We start from the raw sequence: 22,241 nt of genomic DNA on the forward strand, positions 1-22,241 counted from the left end.
GTGGGTCGCCCTCCCAGGGCTGTGGGGTACTCGGTACCGGGCCGGTATCAGCGGGATGTGTCACAGCAGCGGGGACCCGGTCTGTGGCCCTGGGCGCCCATGTAATGGGGGAAATGTAATGGTTTGAATGAATAGTTCGTGACGCCACCTGTGGTGTTCGGCAAGTGAGATGTTAGGCCGACGCTGCATGCAGATCCTCTGGGGCTGGTGGTGTGTTGCAGCCAAAATGGTGAATCTCCCCACAGGTGGAGCTGTAGCCCCAGGGCAGTGTAGATGTAGGGGAAGAGGAGAGGCACAAGCGGTGTAGAAGCTGGTACCCAGATGTAGCGGGGCTGGATACGTTGGCGCAAGAATGAATGGAGGACACCAGGGCTTGCAGTTCCAAAGCTTTACTCACAGTCTGTAGTACACACAGGTGCCTGCCTCCGTGCCGTGTCCTCCTGGTCAGGGACTCAGTCAACCTCCAGGCAAGATGGAATGCTCCCTTCCAATGCTCCGCCAACATGTGCCTTTCTGAACGTTTCCTCTATAGCGCCTTTAAGTGTGAAGTACTCCTAGTACTGAGTTACACTGGAGTGCCTCCTGACAGATGTTCCCAAGAACTCTACTTGTACGGCAGACTGCTGTAGCCTGCTTCGGGGACTCTCTACTCCTGAGTCCCGGCTCACTATCCAAGTTGCTGTTGTGCCCCCAAGTCTTAGATGGGAGTAGTGCATTTACAGCCCACTACTCCACCGATGTCTGCTGCAGAACCATTAGTGTCCATACAACCTCGGGGACCGGGCCCCAGCCTTGCGCTTAGAACTTCTAGGCAGGGTTCTTCCTCTAACCCATGTCCTCTCTGTTCCCTTTTACTCCTTCGTTCCGTTCTAATCTCTCTCTTATGGAAGATCAGGTTTCAGTTCAATGTCTTTCTCCTTCTTTCCTTTCCCGTGCCAGCAAACCCAGGTCACTCAGATCTGCTGCAGCACCTCCTTCCTCCATCCCTCTCTCATTGATCTTCTTTCCTCACTCCTCTCTGCGTGGCTTTCTCTCCCATACTGACCTATAATTCTAAACCTTTCCGCTCTTTTATGTATTCTCCACTCCACCCGCCTCCCAGCACGTTTCGTGTTCCAAGCAGGGAGCCACCAAACGTGTTCTGCTACTCTCTAAGCAAGGAGCCGCAATGTGGCTTTGCTGAACTACCCTGTTGTGTGGGGTGCGAGTGTTGGAGCGTGGTCAGGATCCTCCAACTTACCTGGATGGTGGGGCACCACACCTCAGGAGGAGGTGCAGTATCTTTGTGGTGACTGAGCCTCAGGGGCGCCACACTTGTGGTGAGGAGGGCCATAAGTATCGGGACTGTAAGGCCAGGATCAGTCCTAGGTCTTACGCTAAGGTCTCAGGTGGGGCAGCTGCACCCCCTGCTGCTGTTGTTGACATTCCACAGGTTTCAGACCCGGATCTTATTGAGGAACCTGAAATCATGGATGCACATGAGGAGGCCCTGCCCCAAACGGAGTCTCCCAGCCCAGAGGTGGCAGTTTTGGAACTTGCTGTTGTTGAATGTGAGCTCCTTCATCAGTCTGATGTCTATGGGGAGGGGAAGTTGAAGGGTACTCTTGGTAATACCCCCAGTGTATCTTGGCTCGCTACTGAGGAGGAGTTGGCCAGTTGTGGAGATCAAGGTGACTTCACTCTTGCAAGGTCCTCTGAGGATGAGGAGCCTGGAACTTCCTGTAAGAAGCCCAGAACGGATTGGGTAGACCCCGGTGAAGTTGGTTTAAGTCCAGTGAGTAAACGTAGTTACCCTCAGAATGTCTTCTCTCCTGACACCAATGCTTTTTTAGGCATTCCCAAAGGCGTAAACAGATTCAGGGAGTTGCAGTTCCAGATGGAAGATGAAAACGGCTGAAGAAGAAGTGGTGTGTTTGTCGTCATGTAAATAACACAGTCATGTTTTGGCTCCCCAAGTTGGTTGGGGCATTGCGTCCCTGAATATCAGGCAAATTAGATCCAAATTCAGGAGGGCAATCATTCTAGATTACATTAAACAAATGAATGCTCACATCTTTTGTCTTCAGGAATGTGGGATTGTGGACTCTCCAAGCAAAAGGACTGGCCTTACGGACAGCATATTTGGTCTGGCTCATGTGTTAATAGGAATGATGGTGTAGGGATATTAATGGGTAACAGGGAGATTAGTTTAGATAGCTACACGGTGGTAGAGGTGGGTAGATGTATAATTGCACATGTTAGCTATAGGGGGTGGCGGGCTAGAATTATTAATGTGTACTGTCCATCAGGACACGACAGGAAAAAGGAGTGCCTGGCTCTTTTGGAAAAATTAAGTTTGTTTCTTCCGGGCAAAATGCCTACAGTTTTAGTTGGAGACTTTAATTGCATCACAGAAGGGAATTGTGACATAGCTGGTAAAAAGTTGTACAATCTTATTTCTGATTTTTCTCTTCTAGATGCTGCTGCTCTGAAATTTGGCATCCCACCACCGCCAACGTACCATGCTGATAGGGGTGGTATTGCATCCAGGATAGATAAAATGTTGTTTTCCAAAAATATGTTGTGTATGAATTTTGAACAAAATGCTGTACCTTTTTCTGATCACGAGTGTTTGAGAGGTGTGTTTAGTGCGATTGATGACCGTGTGTATGGAGGTGGGGTTTGGAAACTGAATGTAAGATTGTTAGAAGATGAGGATGTGATGAATGAATTAAAATAAAGTATAAAGAGTGGAGAGTATGTAAGAGGGATTTTGCGTGTGTGCTGGAATGGTGGGACTGGGTTAAGGTGTGTTGCAAAAAAATTCTTCAAAAAATGTTGCTATAAAAAAGCTGCTATTTATCAGAGTAGATTTAATGATTTAAACAGGCATTTAGACTGGTTAAGGAAGTGTGGAGAAAGTGGCATGGATGTGTCTGATCTGCTGGCAGAGACAAAGAGTGAATTAAAGAGTGTTATGGATGAAAAAGGGAAAGAAATCATCTATCGCACCAAAATAGAACATCTTGAGAAAGATGAAAAGTGCAAAAGGTTCTTTTTTAAGAAAATGAATGGGAGAAAGGTTGATATGGATAAAATCCTGGATAGGAACAGTTTGTGTGTGTCAGGTGAGAATGTGATAAAGGAGGTGAATAGGTTCTATAGCAAGTTAAATGATAAAAAATGGATTGATTCTGGTCTTGTTTCAGAAGTGCTGAATGGGCTAGAGAACAAGTTGGATAGTGGAGAATGTGATATTTTGAATGAGGACGTAATTATGGAAGAAGTAGAAAATGTGATGAAGAGTGCTAAAATGAATAAGACTCCAGGTAAAGACAGATTGCCGGTAGAATTCTATGTGAAGGCGTGGGATTTTCTGGGTGCAGATTTGACTGAGATATGTATGTATATGTGGGAGAGTGGTAAGTTGTGTGAATCAATAAAAAAGAGGGGGTGGTTGTGCTTGTGCATAAGAAAGGTGAGAGAAAGCGTTTAGAGAATTGGAGACCTATAACATTGCTGAATGCAGATTACAAGATCTATAGCAAATTGTTGGCGAATTGTATGCGTGAGGTGATTGGTAGTGTTGTGGATGAGGATCAAGTGTGTGCTGTGCCTGGAAGAAGTATGAGTGATAACTTATTGTTATTAAGGGATTTGATTGGAGACTGCATGGGAAGGAAACGGAAGTGTATGGTTCTGTCAATTGATTTTGAGAAAGTGTTTGATAGGGTCTCGCATGTGTTTTTGTTTAAAGTTCTGGATAGAATGGGATTTCCTCAAAAATTTGTGAATGGGATAATGCCTTTGCATGATTGTGTGTCAAGTGAGTTTCTTATTAATGGGTGGTTGAGTGAAAAAGTGAATATTAAATCTGGTGTAAGGCAGGGGTGTCCCATGTCCCCTGTCTTGTTTGTATGTGTGATTGAACCTTTGTTGTGCTTGGTGAGACGTGATAAAATGATGCGAGGTTTGTTGGTACCTGGGAGTGGTGGGAAGCATGTGAAAGTTCTTGGATATATGGATGATGTTGTGGCTGTGAGTGAAAATGTTGCGTCTATGAGTAGGGTTAAGTTGCTTCTGGAGTTTTTCTGTGGTGCATCTGGCTTTAGAGTGAATTGGAATAAATGTAGTTTTAAATGTTTTGGGGATGACAGGGTTAAAATGGAGGGGCTAAAGTGTGAGGAGGGTGCTATCAAAGTGCTGGGAGTATTATTTAATAAGGACTTGAAAGGTAAGGAGAGCTGGGAGGAGTGTGGATTGCGCATAGAGCATATGTTAAAGTTTTGGCGACTGAGATACTTGACCTTGAGTGGTAAGATTTTGGTCATAAAAGCGGTGATTCTTCCGATTTTGCTTTTTATTGCAACCGTTTTTCCACCGTCGTGTAGGAAAATAAAAAGAGTGGAAAAGTTAGTTTTTACTTTTTTCTGGAGCAGAAAAATAGAGAAACTTAAGAGAGAGAGTCTTTTCAAGGCGTGTCACCATGGTGGCATGGCCTTTCCAAACATTGAGATTTTTCTGGGGCTTCAGTATATCAAAACTGTTATTTTGCTGAATAAACAGTAGCAGGTGCACAAGTAGGGTCTCCAGCCCACGTAGTAGTATATAAGAACTTGGCACTCAAATGGCAAATGGAGTAAATCTTTTGTTTTATTTGCGTCCAGATTATGTGTGTTAAACGTTTTCGATCCGATAATGGATCTTCATCAGAACATCTCTGAGGGAACATATATACAAAAATAGAAACAAATCTATATTATTGAATATCACAATCAGAGAAAATATCAAATCTTACAATGCATAAGAGTGATATATACTTCAAAAAAAAAAAATTTTTAAACTATGTCAAGGAGTACAAAACTTGTCAAATAGTATCTTGAAGATGAATCCCAGGTGTAAGTGATCCGTAAAGTAAGATATATAAATAAATCAATGTTAAGGAGATATCGGCCATTAAATTCCTGTATAATCGATAAGAAGTGAAATCATGAACAAGGATATTGTGGACTTCCGGTATCTAGGTGCCAACCAAAAGTGAAAAGTGATAATAATATACGTGGTGCTTGAATTATATCTTTCCTAAAAAAGAGCAAAGAAAAAGTCATATATTGCAGGTCCTTTGGAATAATAACATATATAGACAGTATTGCCATATGCTTATTGGTGGTGGTGCAGACCCAGCGGTCACATAATCCATGGAGGAGCGCGCCTGCGCTATTGATACTAGTGTGCTGTTGTCAGGATAGGGCGAGAGGTGTGACTGAACGTCACTGTGTAGTGGTCATGTGTTATCCTCATCTTGCGATGGTTATGTTAAACGTTGTGTATATTTGTCTCATTTAATAGATCTATGTGGCCCTTAATGGTATAGGTCACATGGGAACTGCACAGGGTTAAATAGTATAGATATTTGAGAGGCATTTTAACAAAGGAAAAATATCTCATTATCTAATTATTTAGACGTATGTTATCTGCATAATTCATGAAGAGGGTATGGGAAAAGTGCCGTCATGATTTTATAGTACCCAATAAGACAAAGGGGAGTTAGTATAGAAACTAAGGTGTATGGTAGGTACGAAGTATATGCATCACTTCGGTTATAACCTTAGCATATGGGGAAATGTATGTCCTGTGTAAATATGAAGATGGCGGTGAAAGAATACTATACCAGGTGAAACAGTTGTGCCCAGTGAGGAAGTGAAGAGCCAAGTCTAACGATTCTATATAAAAAAAAGAAAAAAGTTATGGTCAAAATAAGTCATTTAACACAAGTCATACACAATATTAGTAAACGACAATTCATATCACAGAAAACTGTGTGTGTCATAGTCTCTATTGAGTCCTTTGGGCTCCAAGGTCTGTAGTGTGAAAATCCATAAGGCTGTGTTCACACACAGCATTTTTTTTAGCGGTTTTTACCGCGGTTTTCACTATAAAACCGCTATAAAACCGCTAAAAATAAGCTGCACAGTCATTTCTATGCATTTTGCACTTTGTGTGCACATTGATGCGTTTTTTACCGTGAAAAAAACCGCATCGCGGTAAAAACCGCAGCATGCACATTAATTTTGCGTTTTTTTCCGCGGTTTAGGCTTCTCCCATGCTTTTAGAAACCGCTGCGGTAAAAAACGCATCAAAACCGCATCAAAACCGCGCAAAAAATGCACAAAAACCGCAGCGGAAAAATAGGTGCGGTTTCTGGGAAGGGATTCAGGTTTTTGTGCAGAAATTTTCTGCAACGTGTGCACATACCCTTAGGCCTCTCTTTTTTTTTATTTTTCTTTTGTCCTGTCATACTCTCTTCTGTCGATTTCAATTTGCTCTAGAACTTGAAATTTCAACTGGGAAATATTGTGTCCCTTTTCGAGAAAATGATGTGGAAGTGGGAGATGAGATTTCTCACATCTTATATTAGATTTATGTTGTGAAATTCTGTCTTTCACCATCTGTGTGCTCTCCCCCACATAAGCTAGGCCACATGGGCATTTAATTAAATATACAACATATGTAGATTCACACGTATAATATCCTTTAATAGGAATAGCTCTTCCAGTTTGTGGGTGAAAAATCTGATCTCCCTTTTGTATATTATTACATTGTAGACAGGACAGACATGGAAATGTACCCTGTTTTTGTGTCTGGAGAAACATCTGTCTCGGTATCCTTGTGTTAGAGCCAATATCTGCTCTAACAAGCTTGTCCTTTAAATTTCTTGGTCTCCGGTAGCAGGGGAGGAATGGTTTCTGAAATTCCTCTATCTCCGGATAACTCCTGGATAACAGACCCCAGTGTTTGTTTATAGTGGTCTGTATCTTTCTCGAGTAAGGGTGGTATGTATTGATAAAGGGTATACGCTTATCTGATTTATCAGTTTTCTCAAATTGGCCTATCATGGATCTTGACTCAGTCAAAAGTTTTTCAGGATAACACCTTTCTGTGAATTTTCTTGTCATGTCAGTTAGTCTCTGGGCCTTTGTGGCCTCCTCCGAGACTATTCTGTCTATTCTACAATATTGTGACCTGGGGATGGATTTTTTGACTGTGGATGGATGAAAGCTGTCAAAGTGTAGAATGCTGTTTAGGCGGTTAGTTTGACATAAAGGTCTATTCTCAATGTCCCTAATGAATCTTTACTGATCAACATATCTAAGAAATTCATCTTATCTATGTCGTGTTGTAGGGTAAATTTGAGTTCGGGCCAAACATTGTTGATATGATGATCAAGTTGTTTTAGAGTATCCAGGGGGCCATTCCACACACAGAAGATGTCATCAATGAATCTAAGCCATACTATGGAATGCTTTATGTACAATGGGTGGGTATAGACATAATCTTCCTCAAATGAGGCCATATAGACAATAGCATAGGGGAGCGCTACGTGTGACCCCATTGCGGTGCCCTGTTTCTGTATGTAGAATGTGTCTTGAAAAAGAAAGTAGTTTTCTTTTAAAACTAGTTCTAGGAGGTCGGCACAGAGGTTGGGGATTCTAATATCCATGCCTGCCTTTTCCATCAATATTTCTGTGGCTCTTAAACCCTTTTCATGCATAATGGATGTATATAAACTGTTAACATCCCATGTGACCAAAAAAGAGGAGGGGGGGAGAAGGTCCAGAGATTTAATAAGTGTTATAAATTCGTTGGTATCTTTCAAGTACGATCTCGTAGTTTTAACCAGTGGTGTAAGTATTTTTTCTAGAAACATAGCTGGTGGGGAAAGAATGGACTCTGTAGAAGACACAATTGGGCGACCTGGTGGTTTTTCAGTCTTTTGTGAATTTTCGGTAAGATGTAAAAGACTGGTGTAATGGGATCTGAGGTTAAAAGAAAATCCTCTGTCTTTTTATCAATTGTACCCACCCCTATGTGGTGTTGTATGATGGGTTTAATTTTTCTAATGATAGAGTCGAGAGGATTGTGAGAAACGGGCATATAGACTTCTCTGTCACTTAATTGTCTGTGGATCTCATTTAAATAATCTGATTTATCCATGATGACCAAAGCCCCACCCTTGTCGGCTGGTTTAATGACCAATGATTTGTCGGAAGAAAGGCAATCAAGCGCCATTTTTTCTTCTCTGGATAAGTTGGTATGGCGGTGGAATTTACCCCGATTAACTTCTCTATGAAAGACTACTATGTCCCTTTCAACTAGACAGATAAAGGTTTCGATTGGTGGATTGCCTTTTGGGGGCATAAAGGTACTGTGTGTACGAAGCCCTAGATCAGTAAATTGAAGTAGACTTGTGGAAACCTGACCTATTGGTCTAGATGGTTGTTTCGCAAAGTGTACCTTAAGTCTGAGGTTTCTGAAGAACCTCTGTAAATCCATATCGAGTTAAAAAAAAATGAACTTATAAGAGGGGCAAAATGACAATCCCTTTTGGAGTACAGACAATTGATTGATATTCAGATTTTTTGAGGAGATGTTTATCACCAGAGGTGCATTACCAGTGATCTGGTCGCACCTTTGACCCGGTGTCTGTTCTGCTGTCCCCGGTTGCATTGGCCGCCCCACCTCATCTTCCTCTTGTGCGGCCTTGATTGTGGCCTAAAAAAGTTGTAGAAGTGGTGTTGCTGGTTATGCCGGATCGACGAAGAACTTCGTGAGGTGCGGCGTCTGAAAGGACGTTGCATATCCCGCCATCCGTAGACTCTGTTTTGCAGGTAGTCCTCGGTGTCCCGTAGGAACTTTGATCTCTTTTTCTTTTCCAATTCTGATCTGTGAATAAGTAAATTCTCCTGATTTTTGAGCTTGAGCTCTTGGAACTCTTCTTGGGTCATAGAAAAATTTTTTCTTTTTTTAAAAAACAGCACACTAGTATCAATAGCGCAGGCGCGCTCCTCCATGGATTATGTGACCGCTGGGTCTGCAGTGCACAGACTCAACGACGTAGACAAGAGTTTTCCCCGCCAGGTTACACGTGACCGCTGTGCCAGCAGTGCGCAGACTCAATGATACAGCCAGGGGAGTTTCCCCACCGGGTCATATAAACCCGGATACACATCCTAGCGGCCTGGCGTCTTCCATTTCAGCGGGCACTCCGCGAGTTTCCTGGCATCCTCCACTTCAGCGGTCACACCGCAAGTTAATTGGGCTAGAGGAAGCAGGTAATACACTTTTTTTCCCACATCACACCATAAGTGGTATATATTGAGCAATATTGAGCAATCCTTTCATTTTTCTCATTTCAGCGCCACAAAAAAGCGACTTATGTCGCTATACCAAGCGCATTACCTCTCTTATATATGCTAAATTCAGGTATTGTCAATACTCTAAGTGTAATCCTGCGCTTTCTCACTTACACCACCACCAATAAGCATATGGCAATACTGTCTATATATGTTATTATTCCAAAGGACCTGCAATATATGACTTTTTCTTTGCTCTTTTTTAGGAAAGATATAATTCAAGCACCACGTATATTTTATCACTTTTCACTTTTGGTTGGCACCTAGATACCGGAAGTCAACAATATCCTTGATCATGATTTCACTTCTTATAGATCATACAGGAATTTAATGGCCGATATCTCCTTAACATTGATTTATTTATATATCTTACTTTACGGATCACTTACACCTGGGATTCATCTTCAAGATACTATTTGACAAGTTTTGTACTCCTTGACATAGTTTAAAAAAGTTTTTTTTTCTTGAAGTATATATCTCTCTTATGCATTGTAAGATTTGATATTTTCTCTGATTGTGATATTCAATAATATAGATTTGTTTCTATTTTTGTATATATGTTCCCTCAGAGAAGTTCTGATGAAGATCCATTATCGGATCGAAAACGTTTAACACACATAATCTGGATGCAAATACTGTAAAACAAAAGATTTACTCCATTTGCCATTTGAGTGCCAAGTTCTTATATACTAAAGGAAATAAGGGAGCGTATATGGCAAGTTATTCTGCTGGTTGGATGTTATATGGCTTATGTTGGAGAAAGAGGAATGCTAGAGTGCCTGTTGCTTTCCAGTGTCCGGTCTGGTATGAGGTGATTGAGAAGTTTGTGAGGAAGCATAATTTGCTGAGTGTACCGATGAATGATTTTAGAATGGCTAAGAATGTGATGAAAATAATACGGAAGAATGATGTGGAATGTAATATTGTGGGGTTGAGAGGGAATGAAGTTTCGGTTGCATGGAAGAATTTGGGAACGCACAGAATGTCTAATAGACAAAAGGATATTGTATGGATGTCCTTGCACAACATTTTGCCTGTGCGACAGGTTCAGAAGACACGAGGTCTGACCAGAACGGATGTGTGCCCGAGGGAAGGATGTGGTGGATGTGAGACTGTGTGGCATACTATGTGGGACTGTGATTACACGTGCAGTGTGTGGAAGTGTGTAGGTGGGTTGTGTAAGGAGTTAGCAGGTGTGAGTTTTATTGACTGGCGTGTTGCGATGTTTGGAATTGGTGCATGTGGTCGTGTGAAAAATAGAATCCTATGGCTAATTATGACTTGTGTGATGCAGAGTTTGTGGGATGTGAGGAATTTAGGAATTTTCAAAGAGAAGCATGTATCTGTGAATAAGTGTGTCGGGCTGATCCTTTCTAGATTATACTTGATTTATAAATTAGACAGCGAAGGCGGTGGTGGCTCTGATGCAGAGGGTGTCTGGAAATTTAAAAAATGGCAGCACCTGGACAAATATCAGTGAATTTTAGTGATGTTTATTGTTGTTTAGGATGTCTTTGTGTATACCCTTGGTTTGCTATACTAAAATAAATATGAACCATGATGATGAGAGTTGAAACAACGACATTTAAGTTGATGAGCTTATATTGAGTTGCTTATAACTAACCTGAATGGTTTAAAAAAAAAAAAAAAAAAGAAGAAACAGTGCCTGTAAATAAAGATTTTTGGTTTTGGCTTTCATCCTAAGTCATGTGATAAGGCTCATTGGAGAGTCAATGTTGACTTTCAGGATTGCTACTTGCTATATGTTGCACTACAGTTCTAGTCCTCTTCCTCTCTGGAGAGACAATTTGCATATTGAAAGGAGGATGAAATCCGCATGCTCCAAAGAACGGTGACTTGCCAGTTGACTCAAGACAATGGTTATTCACTGCGAATTCAGCTAGAGGTAAGTAAGAAACCCAATCCTCCTGATTCTCTGACATAAAACAACTAAGATATGACTCAAGAATCTGGTTCACACATTCAGTTTGCCCATTAGTCTGTGGATGGATGGCGGAAGAAAATAATCAATGGACCCCCAAACGAAAACAAAATGTTTTCCAAAATTTCAAAATACATTGCACCCCTTGGTCAGAAACAATATCAGAAGGAATCCCATGTAACTTCAGAATTTTTTTGATAAACATTTGCGCCAAGGTCTTGGCATTAGGTAAAGCGCAATGAAATTGTGAAACTGAGTCACTACTCCTGGGCAAACTGTGAGACAGGATAGTCAGGATTTCCATGGTAAGATACCAGAAGGGTTCGAAGTACAAATCGGTAAGTCAAAGGTGTGGTCAGGAAACAGTCCGGGGTCAAATATTAGGTGGGTACATCAAAACCAGGGAGTACAACAAACGATGCAAAGAGACATAAAAAACCCCAAAGGTATGAACTGGGATATAAACTGGTGTACATGCAGCGTGTAAGCACATGTTCACATCGGCCACTGAACAGGAAAAAAAACAAAGACAAAAACATAATTATAAAATACCCTGCAGTAAATAAATAAATAGCATAGTTCATGAAAATAACATACGGTACTTAGTTAACATGTTTTTTGATAAAAAAAAGATCAGTTCATACCTTTTGGGGTTTTTTCCTATCTGTTGGCATCATGTGCATATAAAATTATGGCCTGCCTTTCCTTTGAGCTGGGCATTATATTGATGTGGTCTCCCATGGTTGTGTGCTCTGCCTTCCTCCACATATGATGCTGTGTGGATTTCAGCATACAGCTAAACACTCATCCACTTCTCAGTAAACAGACTGTATGGATTCTTAAGTCTATATTCATTGAGATGATGTGAACGATAATGGGTAAAAACTACAAAGAAATAGCAGTGTATCAGTACTGGCACGTCACACAAACAACAGCATTATACAGTGTGCAATTAACATCAGTAGCTGAGACATTACAGAAACTGCACAGTAACAGCATAATACAGAAATCATAGCTATCTAGAGCAAAGTTAATGCTGCTAACACTGTTCTACTCTATACAGAAATGCATCTATCTGTATGCAATGCAAAGAGCATTACGACTAAACTGAAGGATACAGAGTACAGTATGCCTCACTTCACAATATGTTCTAACATAAACACATAACTGCATTAAGACTCTCACCGGGATCTGCTGGACAGGAGGAGTGGTTGTAGGGAAGAGAGAGCCAGAACACACATGTATCACTCAAAAGCCTGGGAAAAATGTCTGCAGATCTTGTTCTCCCCGGGAAGCTAAGGGGGCGGTTCTAATCAGAACACACTATTTCTTAAAGGAGAAATACTAATGTATACAGAAACAGGATAAATGGGTAACTGATGACCTGAATGGGTTGTAACTGGTATTACACTATAAATGGGCAGAACACTGTGTGTCCACTAATTGGACTTACTCCTTCTTAGCCTTAATCCACATGCATGTCACTTGACAAATGGTAAGGTTTTTAATCATTATGTTTCTGTCTCTGTTTTTTTCTGTTCAGTGGTCAGTGTGAACTTGAGCTTACACGCTGCATGCACACCAGTTTATATCCCAGTTCATACCTTTGTTTTTTTTTTCTTTCTGTTTGCATCATATGCATATAAATGTGTGGCCTGCTTTTCCTTTGAGCTGGGCATTATACTGATGTGGTCTCCCATGGCTGTGTGTCCACTAGTTGAGCCCAGTCCTTTTCAGCCCTTATCCACATGCCTATCACTTGACAAATGGTAAGGTTTTTAATATTAGAGTTAAGACATATTTTTCTGAATCTGTCCACCACCACCAATTTCACAGTATTACCAGCCGACACGGGTAGATCAGTGATGAAATCTACCAACAAATGAATCCAAGGTGTACAGGAAATCGCTAAAGGTTGAAGAGACCCAGACGGACAAATATGTGGGGTCTTAGAATGCGCACAAATACTGCAGGCAGCTAGATACTCCCGAACATCCTGGTGCACCCCAGACCACCAAAAATGATGAATAATAAGATCTGTGGTGGCTTTGCTACCAGGATATATATATATATATATATATATATATATATATATATATATAGTCATGGTCTGCCCCTCCAGCCTCCAGACTAGAAATATTATATGACCTGCTCTTAGGCAGCTTGGACCCAGCAATAAGATTAATTGTGCAACCGTGAGGATGATGAGGAGGGAGTTCTTGACATCCCTGTTCTGAAAACACATCCTTGAAGTCAGGCAAGAATTCCAGCAGAGACCGAGTATCCACCCTGGCTAACTGGGTGACCAAGCAGTGTTCTTGGCAGTATGCACTCCAGCCTACCACCTCCTGAGTCTACCAGTCAACTACAGGATTGTGCAACGTAAGGCAAGGTAATCCAAGAACCACAGGAGAGGGCATGACCCCTATCTGCAGATGTATCACTCCAACAACCTGATTAAAACCCTCCTGGCTCAAAGGTGCAGAGTCAATGGAGATTATGGGTATTGGTGTAGACAGTTTATATGGCTTGAGACCCTGGTCCTGTGCGAACCTGGCGTCAATAAGATTAAACCTCGTCCTACTGTTCAGAAAGGCTGAAATAACCACCTTACTCTTGCCATATGGATCTAGGCCAGTAAACAAAAAAAAGTGACCTACCCACAGAGAAGATCTGTGTGCCTGGGTTGCTAACCTCCCCGGTTTAGTTTTCCAGCAGCTGTTTGCAGTTAAGACCCACAAAATGATGCTTCCCACCACAGAATAAACACACTCTCCTTTTACGTCGAACTGCAGGAGGACCAATAAAATGAGTCGTCTCTATGTCTCAGGCAAAGATGGCGATCCACATGGATAACCAGAGACATGGCTGCCTCCAGGGAATCTGGGGTTTCATACAAGGCAAAGGCATTCTTTAGCCTTTCAGATAGTCCAACAGAACTGACTACAGAGTGCAGAGTCATTCCACTTAGTATCCGTGTGTTATGAATATGTGTCCTGCCATACTTATGCAGAGATCCAGATCCTCACATTTGTCTCCAGAGGCTAAGTCCTTTCAGCCAGCTTCTGAGCATGCTCCTGGAATGAGCTCCCATTGGAGTTCAGGAGTCAGGTGCTCAGGTCCTGCTCCTGATTCCATTGGTTCAGCTCAGGGCTCTGGAGATTTCCGGAAGGTCCCGGTCACTATAAAAAGTAATTTTCATACTTGCTGCTGTGTGTTTGGTGATGGATGCTTGGACTGGTGACTGACTCATTAAATATCCCCCCCCTTGGTTATTACAATTGTGTGAGTGATTGGGCAGCCGCCAGTAGCAGCGCTAGCGCCAGCACGCTCCAGCTATACCTTCTCAGCAGCCAGCGTCCTGCATCGTGCCAGCGATATTGCGGTGTCTTCTCAGTGGCTCTGTTCACACCGCGCTGCGATTGCAGTTCTCCCGCGTCTGCAGTTGCGACGCCTCCTGTCCTATTTAACGGTAGGTCTAGAGGGAGTAGTCCTGCGGCCTAAGGCTACTTCTGTGACTCTAAATACCGTGACAGTTTCACTGTTAGTCTGTGTCCCTGAACAGACTCAACGTATTTGTTTATACTTTTGCCTGCAGCTCTGTGAGCATAACAGAGCTCGCTTCAGTGCACTTAGGGTGCAGTTAACCCTGTGCACATTACCGCCACAGTGCTCTGCCTCTCTAGCAGCGGTTATATCACCTGCCGCATGGTGGACCCCGAGTGGCGAAGGCACTTCATTTAATTTTTATTTAGTGCCTTCCGCCACTCGTAACACCGTGGACCACCTCCGGAACTCGGAGCTATACTCCTTCGTTGGCCCATAAGCCCAAAGTGTTTGGGTGCTACAAAACTGCAGAGAGCAAATCTGACACCTACAGGTTGAGTTGCTACAGTTATCCTGCCAGAGCAGCCACCAGATCCTTGATGGATCAAAAAAGGTACGGGCCAGTGTTAATGACACACAGTGTATGGGATTGTAGGTGTTAACCAGTTCCCTAGAACTAGGGGCACTCTAGTCTATCCCTGACCCCGGATTACTCCTGAATGTGGAGACGTTGGGTTCACGTACCTTGCTATGCTCCTACATACAGACTAAAAGTTTGGACACACCTTCTCATTCAAAGAGTCTTCTTTATTTTCATGACTTTGAAAATTGTAGATTCACTCTGAAGGCATCAAAACTGTGAATTAACACATGTGGAATTATATCATTAACAAAAAAAAGTGAAACAACTGAAAATATGTCTTATATTCTAGGTTCTTCAAAGTAGCCACCTTTTGCTGCTTTGCACACTCTTGGCATTCTCTTGATGAGCTTCAAGAGGTAGTCACCGGAAATGGTTTTCACTTCACAGGTGTGCCCTGTCAGGTTTAATAAGTGGGATTTCTTGCCTTATAAATCAGGTTGGGACCATCAGTTGTGTTGTGCCGAGTGGTTCTGTTCTGAATTTAGACATTGGGCAGCCGAGATTTCTTGGAGTGATGCTGCCCTTTGGGGGCTGTTCCGTAATGGCTTGTGTGAACATCTGAAGGATGCCCTGGCACTCCATCCTCCACCTGACTCCCTGGAGGATGCCATGACCCAAGCAGTTTGCACTGATTGCAGACTGCGGGCAAGAGATGTTATGCAGCTTGAAACACCATTATTCTCCAGTGGAGGCAAGACCCGAAATCCTCCTGTGGCTATGGAGGTGAGTGCTGTCACCTGTGAGGCGAAGGAAAGAAGATACCGCCAGGAGAAGCAGTTGTGCTTCTATTGTGGGGAATCTGGACATTGGAAGAAGGACTGCCCCTCCTGTCCGTCATCCTCCAAGATGGCGGGAAATGACTAGGTCTGGGTAGTAGTCGAGGAGGCTACCCAGACCTTCAGGTACAATTTTCCTCACTTGCAAAAATTGTGATTCAGGTGGAACTGGAACTTGGTGATGGTCCTGTTCAGACTACTGCTTTTGTTGACTGTGGTTCTGCTGTGAACCTGATTGATACCTGAATTATAACTCTTAATAAGATAGGGACAGTCAGGCTTCAGGGTCCTGTTAAACTTGTAGCAATTGACTCGTCCCCTCTTACCCCAGGACGGTATCTGTTTCAGGTCTGAACTTTTTTCTCTAAAAGTGGGTCCCACTCATGTGGAAAAACTAAGCTGTCTTGTGTTAGATAACTTGCCTGCAGGACTGGTACTGGGGATGCCTTTGCTTCAACGCCATAATCCTACCATTGATTGGGTAACAGGGGAGATCACTCAATGGGGATGCAAGGATAAATGTTGTAACCTGGGACCTCTTGTTAACTCTGTTAAATCCGTATCTGTGTCGTCTGTTGGTCTGGAAGGTATTCCGGAGTACCTGAAGGATTTCGAAGACGTTTTTTCCGAAAGTGAGGCTGAGGCGCTGCCACCACATAGACCCTATGATTGTGCCATTGAGTTAGTACCCGGAGCCAAGTTACTTAAGGCTCGGTTGTTCAATTTGTCCGGGCCTGAGCGCCAAGCCTTGAAGGAGTACATAGCTGAGAGTCTCCGCAAAGGGCATATCAGGCCTTCTGTGTCACCTGTGGCAGCAGGATTCTTCTTTGTGAAGAAGAAAGATGGTGGTTTACGGCTGTGCCTCGACTTTCGGGAACTTAACAAGATAACGGTTAGGAACACTTACCCGCTTCCCCTCATCCCAGACTTATGTAACCAGTTATCTGGGGCCCAATGGTTCTCCAAGATAGAAGGGGATGAGTGGAAAACTGCGTTCTTCACATCAGAGGGACTCTTTGAAAACCTGGTAATGCCATTTGGGATAACTAATGCAGCCGCTATTTTCCAGAACTTTATCAATGTTGTTTTTTCTGACCTGATAGGCCGTTTTGTTGTCATTTATTTGGATGACATTTTGGTGTATTCCCCAGACAGTTAGTCTCACTTGCAACACCTACGGACAGTTCTCCAGAGACTCAAGGAGAACCAATTGTTTGTTAAATTGGAAAAGTGTTCGTTTTTTCGTACAGGAACTGTCTTTTTTTGGGGCTGATTGTGTCCTGTGAGGGGTTTCGTATGGATCCTAAGAAGGTGCTGGCGATCGCTGACTGGGTTCAGCCTCAAGATCTCAAGGGGCTCCAGCGCTTCTTAGGATTTGCGAACTATTACCGGAGATTCATTAAAGGTTTCTCACAAGTGGTTAAACCACTCACGGATCTTACCCGAAAGGGGGCTGATGTAAAAAATTGGTCTGTACTCGCTAAAGAGTCCTTCTCAGCTCTTAAGAAATGTTTCATGTTCGCCCCGGTGTTGGTCCAACCAGACCTGTTCAAACCATTCATTGTGAAGGTGGATGGTTCTGAAGTGGGGGTGGGGGCTGTACTGTCCCAGGGTCCGGCCACCCTTACTAATCTCAAACCTTGTGCCTTCTTCTCCAAGAAGTTCTCTTCAGCCGAGTGAAATTATGATGTAGGCAATAGAGAACTTCTTGCACTCAAGCTGGCATTCGAAGAATGGAGAAACTCTTTAGAAGGAGCGGCTCACCCTATCACTGTTATCACGGATCACAAAAATTTGGCATACTTTGAATCTGCTAAGAGGCTTACTCCTAGACAAGCCCGTTGGTCACTTTTTTTTTTTCTTCACGATTTCAATTCTCCATTACTTTTTGACCAGGGTCCAAAAATGTTAAAGCAGATGCACTGACCAGAAGTTTTGACCCGGTGTCTCCCCCCGAGCTGCCATCCTCCATTCTTCCCCCAGGGGTGGTAGTGGCGGGGGTCTCATCAGAGTTGGAAAAATAAATTTTAAGGGCTCAGTTCCTAGCTCCAGCAACCAGGCCAGGGGATAAATTGTTTGTTCCTGATTTATAGCGGCCTATACTTCTGCAGGAGTTTCATGAGTCTAGGCTGAGTGCTCATACCCATATCACGGCCACTAGAGAGGCAGTAGCCAGGGTGTTTTGGTGGCCTTCACTGGGGTCCGGTGTCAAGAAATTAATTTCTGCTTGTGGTGTGTGTGCCCGGTCCAAAAGCTTGCATAACCGGTCTGCTGGGGAACTCATACCTTTACCGGTTCCTGATAGGCCATGGACTCATCTCTCCATGGACCTTAGTACCGGTCTTCCACCTTCCAGGGACAATACCATGATCTGGGTGGTGGTGGATATGTTTTCAAAATAGGCCCATTTCATTCCCTTGGCAGCATTACCCTCAGCAGAAACATTGTCAAGGTTGTTTGTGCAGCATGTGGTCCGATTGCATGGGGTACCCCTGAATATGGTGTCTGACAGAGGTGTGCAGTTTGCGGCCAAATTTTGGAGGGCATTCTGTATGAAATTGGGCATCTCACTCTCCTTCTCGTCAGCATATCACCCGGAGAGTAATGATCAGATGGAACGCACCAATCAATCCCTGGAACAAATTCTCAGGTGTCTGACCTCCGCCAGACAGGAGGATTGGTGTGATGCGCTACCATTGGCGGAATTCGCTTTTAACAACCGGGTGAGTCAGTCCACCGACCTGTCTCCATTCCTGATTAATTATGGGTTTAATCCTCATTTTGGGGGAGTTTTCACGGGTGGATTCCGGTTGTCCGGGGGCAGAGAGGTCCATTCAACGGTTAAAAAACCTCTGGGCTGAAGTCCAGCGTAATATCTCTCGGGCCCAGGGGAGGTACAAATATTTTGCTGACAAAAAGAGAGCCCCAGGACATGTGGTTGAGGTGGGGGAGAAGGTTTGGCTTTCCACACATAACATCAACTTGAAGGTACCATCAGTTAAATTGGGACCAAAGTTCATTGATCCGTACGAGATTATGGAGATAGTAAACCCAGTGGCATATAGGTTGCGTCTCCCCGCCTTCTTAAAAATAGCCAATGTATTCCATAAATGTCTGTTGAAACCTGTGGGGTCTGTCAAGGAGGAGTCTGAGTCTGTTGTTCCTCCAGTGTTGGTAGAGGGTCACTTGGAGTATGAGGTCGGACATATTGTGGACTCTCAGCGGGTGCACCGCTCCTTGCAGTACCTGGTCCACTGGAAGGGATATGGACCAGAGGATCGCTCATGGGTCCCTGCACACTCTGTACATGCAGATTGCCTGGTTCGGGCTTTCCATGCCAAATACCCAGGGAAGCCTGGGGGTCCAGAGGCCCCCCATTGAGAGGGGGGTACTGTCATAATCCCAGTGCAGGATTTGACCTGCACATCAGGGGTTAATGTCTTGAGCCCAGTCCAGGCTTTGACCTGCACGCCTGGGGTTAATTATTGTGGCCTCTCTTTGGTCCAGGGAGAGCTTCTTATAGCCCTGGATAACTCCAATCCCTGTCAGTTATACTTTTGCCTTTGGCCGAGTGTGGTGACCCCTGTGTGCCTGTTCGTTGTCTTCTAGCTTGCTTATATGGTTCTGACCCGGTTCTGTCCCCCGTTGTGAGTTGGTCTGTTGATTCTGTACTGTATATCTGTTTCTCTGCTTTCTGACTTCTTGGCTACGTCCTGACTATCCGTTCTGTCTAGCCCTTTGGTATTGTGGTGCTATCTCTTGCTTTGACCCTGGCCTGATCTGGTTTATGTCCCTGTCTATGCCTCTTGGTAACTTTGTCCCATAGTTACCATTCTAGGAGTTTTCCTTCAGCTCCCAGCTCTCTGGAGTTTAGGCCACGCCCCCAGCAGTCGCGTGCTTCAGGTCCTACTGGTCTGAAGCACGCATCTTCTCTGCTGCTGCCGGCTCCAGAGGAATCTCTGAGCACAGTTTCTCTTGCTCAGGACACGTGCACTGGCTCAGTGAGCAAGTGCAGTGCGGTGTTCCTGACAATTTCTTTATCCATAAGGCTACGTTCACATGGTCAGTATTTTACCTCAGTATCTGTAACCCAAAACAAGGAGTGGGTGATAAGTACAGGAGTGGTGACGTGTTTCTATTATACTTTTCTTCTGACTGTTCCACTCCTGGTTTTTGGTTACAAATACTGATGCAAAATACTGACCAAACACTGATAGTGTGAGCGGTTTTTCATGTACGTGTTTTATACGGACGTGTGATGGAGGCCTTATTGATATATTTGCGAAAAGCTCAGCAAAGCTGAAATGTCACATGGGTTAATAAAAAGTTAATTTCTCTGGATGTGCTGCCTCATTCTCCATTCCATGTGTAACAGTCTTGAAACAGTCTCTGTTTTGAGCACTAGGGAGCACTGAAGATCACAGATCATAAAGTCAGCCATTGTGCTCTGTGTGCTTGTAAGAGAAAATTATAACATAGCACAGCCTTGGCAACTGGAACACTGTGGATTTTTGCTAGCTATTGGAGAATAATCACAAAAAAGGGCAAAGGAATTGATTTGAAGCTTAACTAAAATATACTGTAAGAGCAGTAAGCCCCATTAGAGACCTAGACTTTCACCAACATGGTTAGAAGTGGTTCTACATTTTAATATACTATGTGCAAGGGTTTTTGTCAAATGTATTGGGGTTTGGAGTCCACATATGTATTCCCCTTATTACTTTACTAGTTACTAGAACATTTATTATTGAAAAGGCTTGTAAGTGGAAAACTAGGTCACTATTGGGGTTTAAAGGGGATCTGTCACCCCAATTTAGCCCTATCAGTTGCCAGCACCGACATCAGGGGCTTATCTACAGCTTACGGGACAAAAATAGGGTGACAGATTCCCTTTAACGCCTGTATAGCATTTTTTCTTCATTTATGTAGCACTACTAGACAAAACAAGAAATTCTTTGTCAAAGTATTCTAACGTATGGCCTTTGTAATACAATCATTTATAGGCTTCTTAATTTCACTTTATGGAATACTAGCTGAAGAGCCCAGCGCTGCCCGGGCATAGTAACTAACTGTGGTTAGTTATAGCAAGTTATAATTATCCTCCATCCCATAGTCCCATCATACATATCCACATCCCATAGGCCCGTGCCCATATACCCATCATACATATCCTCCATCCCACAGTCGAGTGCCCATATACCCATCATACATATCCTCCATCCCATAGTCCAATGCCCATATACCCATCACACATCCTCCATCCCATAGTCCTGTGCCCATATACCCGTCATACATATCCTCCATCCTATAGTCAACTATTATGACATCATAATGAGAGGCGGGGCTTGCAACCTATGATGACATCAGCGTCGCCATGGCAACCATTATGACGTCATAATGAGGGGCGGGGCTTGATACACACACACTTTTTCCCCATTATGTAGATAGGGGCAAAATTGTTTGGTGAATTGGAACGCGCGGGGTTAATATTTCGCCTCACAACATAGCCTAGGACACTCTCGGGGTCCAGATGTGTGACTGCCAAATTTTGTGGCTGTAGTTGTGACGGTGCGGATGCCAATCCCGGACATACAAACATACATACATACATACACACACTTGAGCTTTATATATCTAACTAGCTGAAGAGCCCGGCGCTGCCCGAGCATAGTAACTAACTGTGGTTAGTTATAGCAAATTATATTTATCCTCCATGCCATAGTCCCGAGCCCATATACCCATCATACATATCCACCATCCCATAGGCCCGTGCTCATATACCCATCATACATATCCTCCATCCCATAGTCCCATGCCCATATACCCATCACACATCCTCCATCCCATAGTCGCATGCCCATATACCCATCATACATATTCACCATCCCATTGTCGAGTGCCCATATACCCATCACACATCCTTCATCTCATAGTCCCATGCCCATATACCCATCATACATATCCTCCATCCCATAGTCCCGTGCCCATATACCCATCATACGTATCCGCCATCCCATAGTCCTGTGCCCATATACCCATCATACATATCCTCCATCCCATAGTCCAGTGCCCATATACCCATCACACATCCTCCATCCCACAGTCAACAATTATGACATCATAATGAGCGGCGGGGCTTGCAACCTACGATGACATCAGCGTCGCCATGGCAACCATTATGACATCATAATGAGGGGCGGGACTTGATACACACACACTTTTCCCCCATTATGTAGATAGGGGCAAAAATGTTTAGCGAATTGAAATGCGCGGGGTTAAAATTTCGCCTCACAACATAGCCTAGGACACTCTTGGGGTCCAGATGTGTGACTGTGCCAAATTTTGTGGCTGTAGCTGCGACGGTGCGGATGCCAATCCCA

This window comes from Dendrobates tinctorius, unplaced genomic scaffold, assembly GCF_039654945.1.
Source record: "Dendrobates tinctorius isolate UK_male_01 unplaced genomic scaffold, ASM3965494v1 ptg000128l, whole genome shotgun sequence".
NCBI classification, from domain to species: domain Eukaryota; kingdom Metazoa; phylum Chordata; class Amphibia; order Anura; family Dendrobatidae; genus Dendrobates; species Dendrobates tinctorius.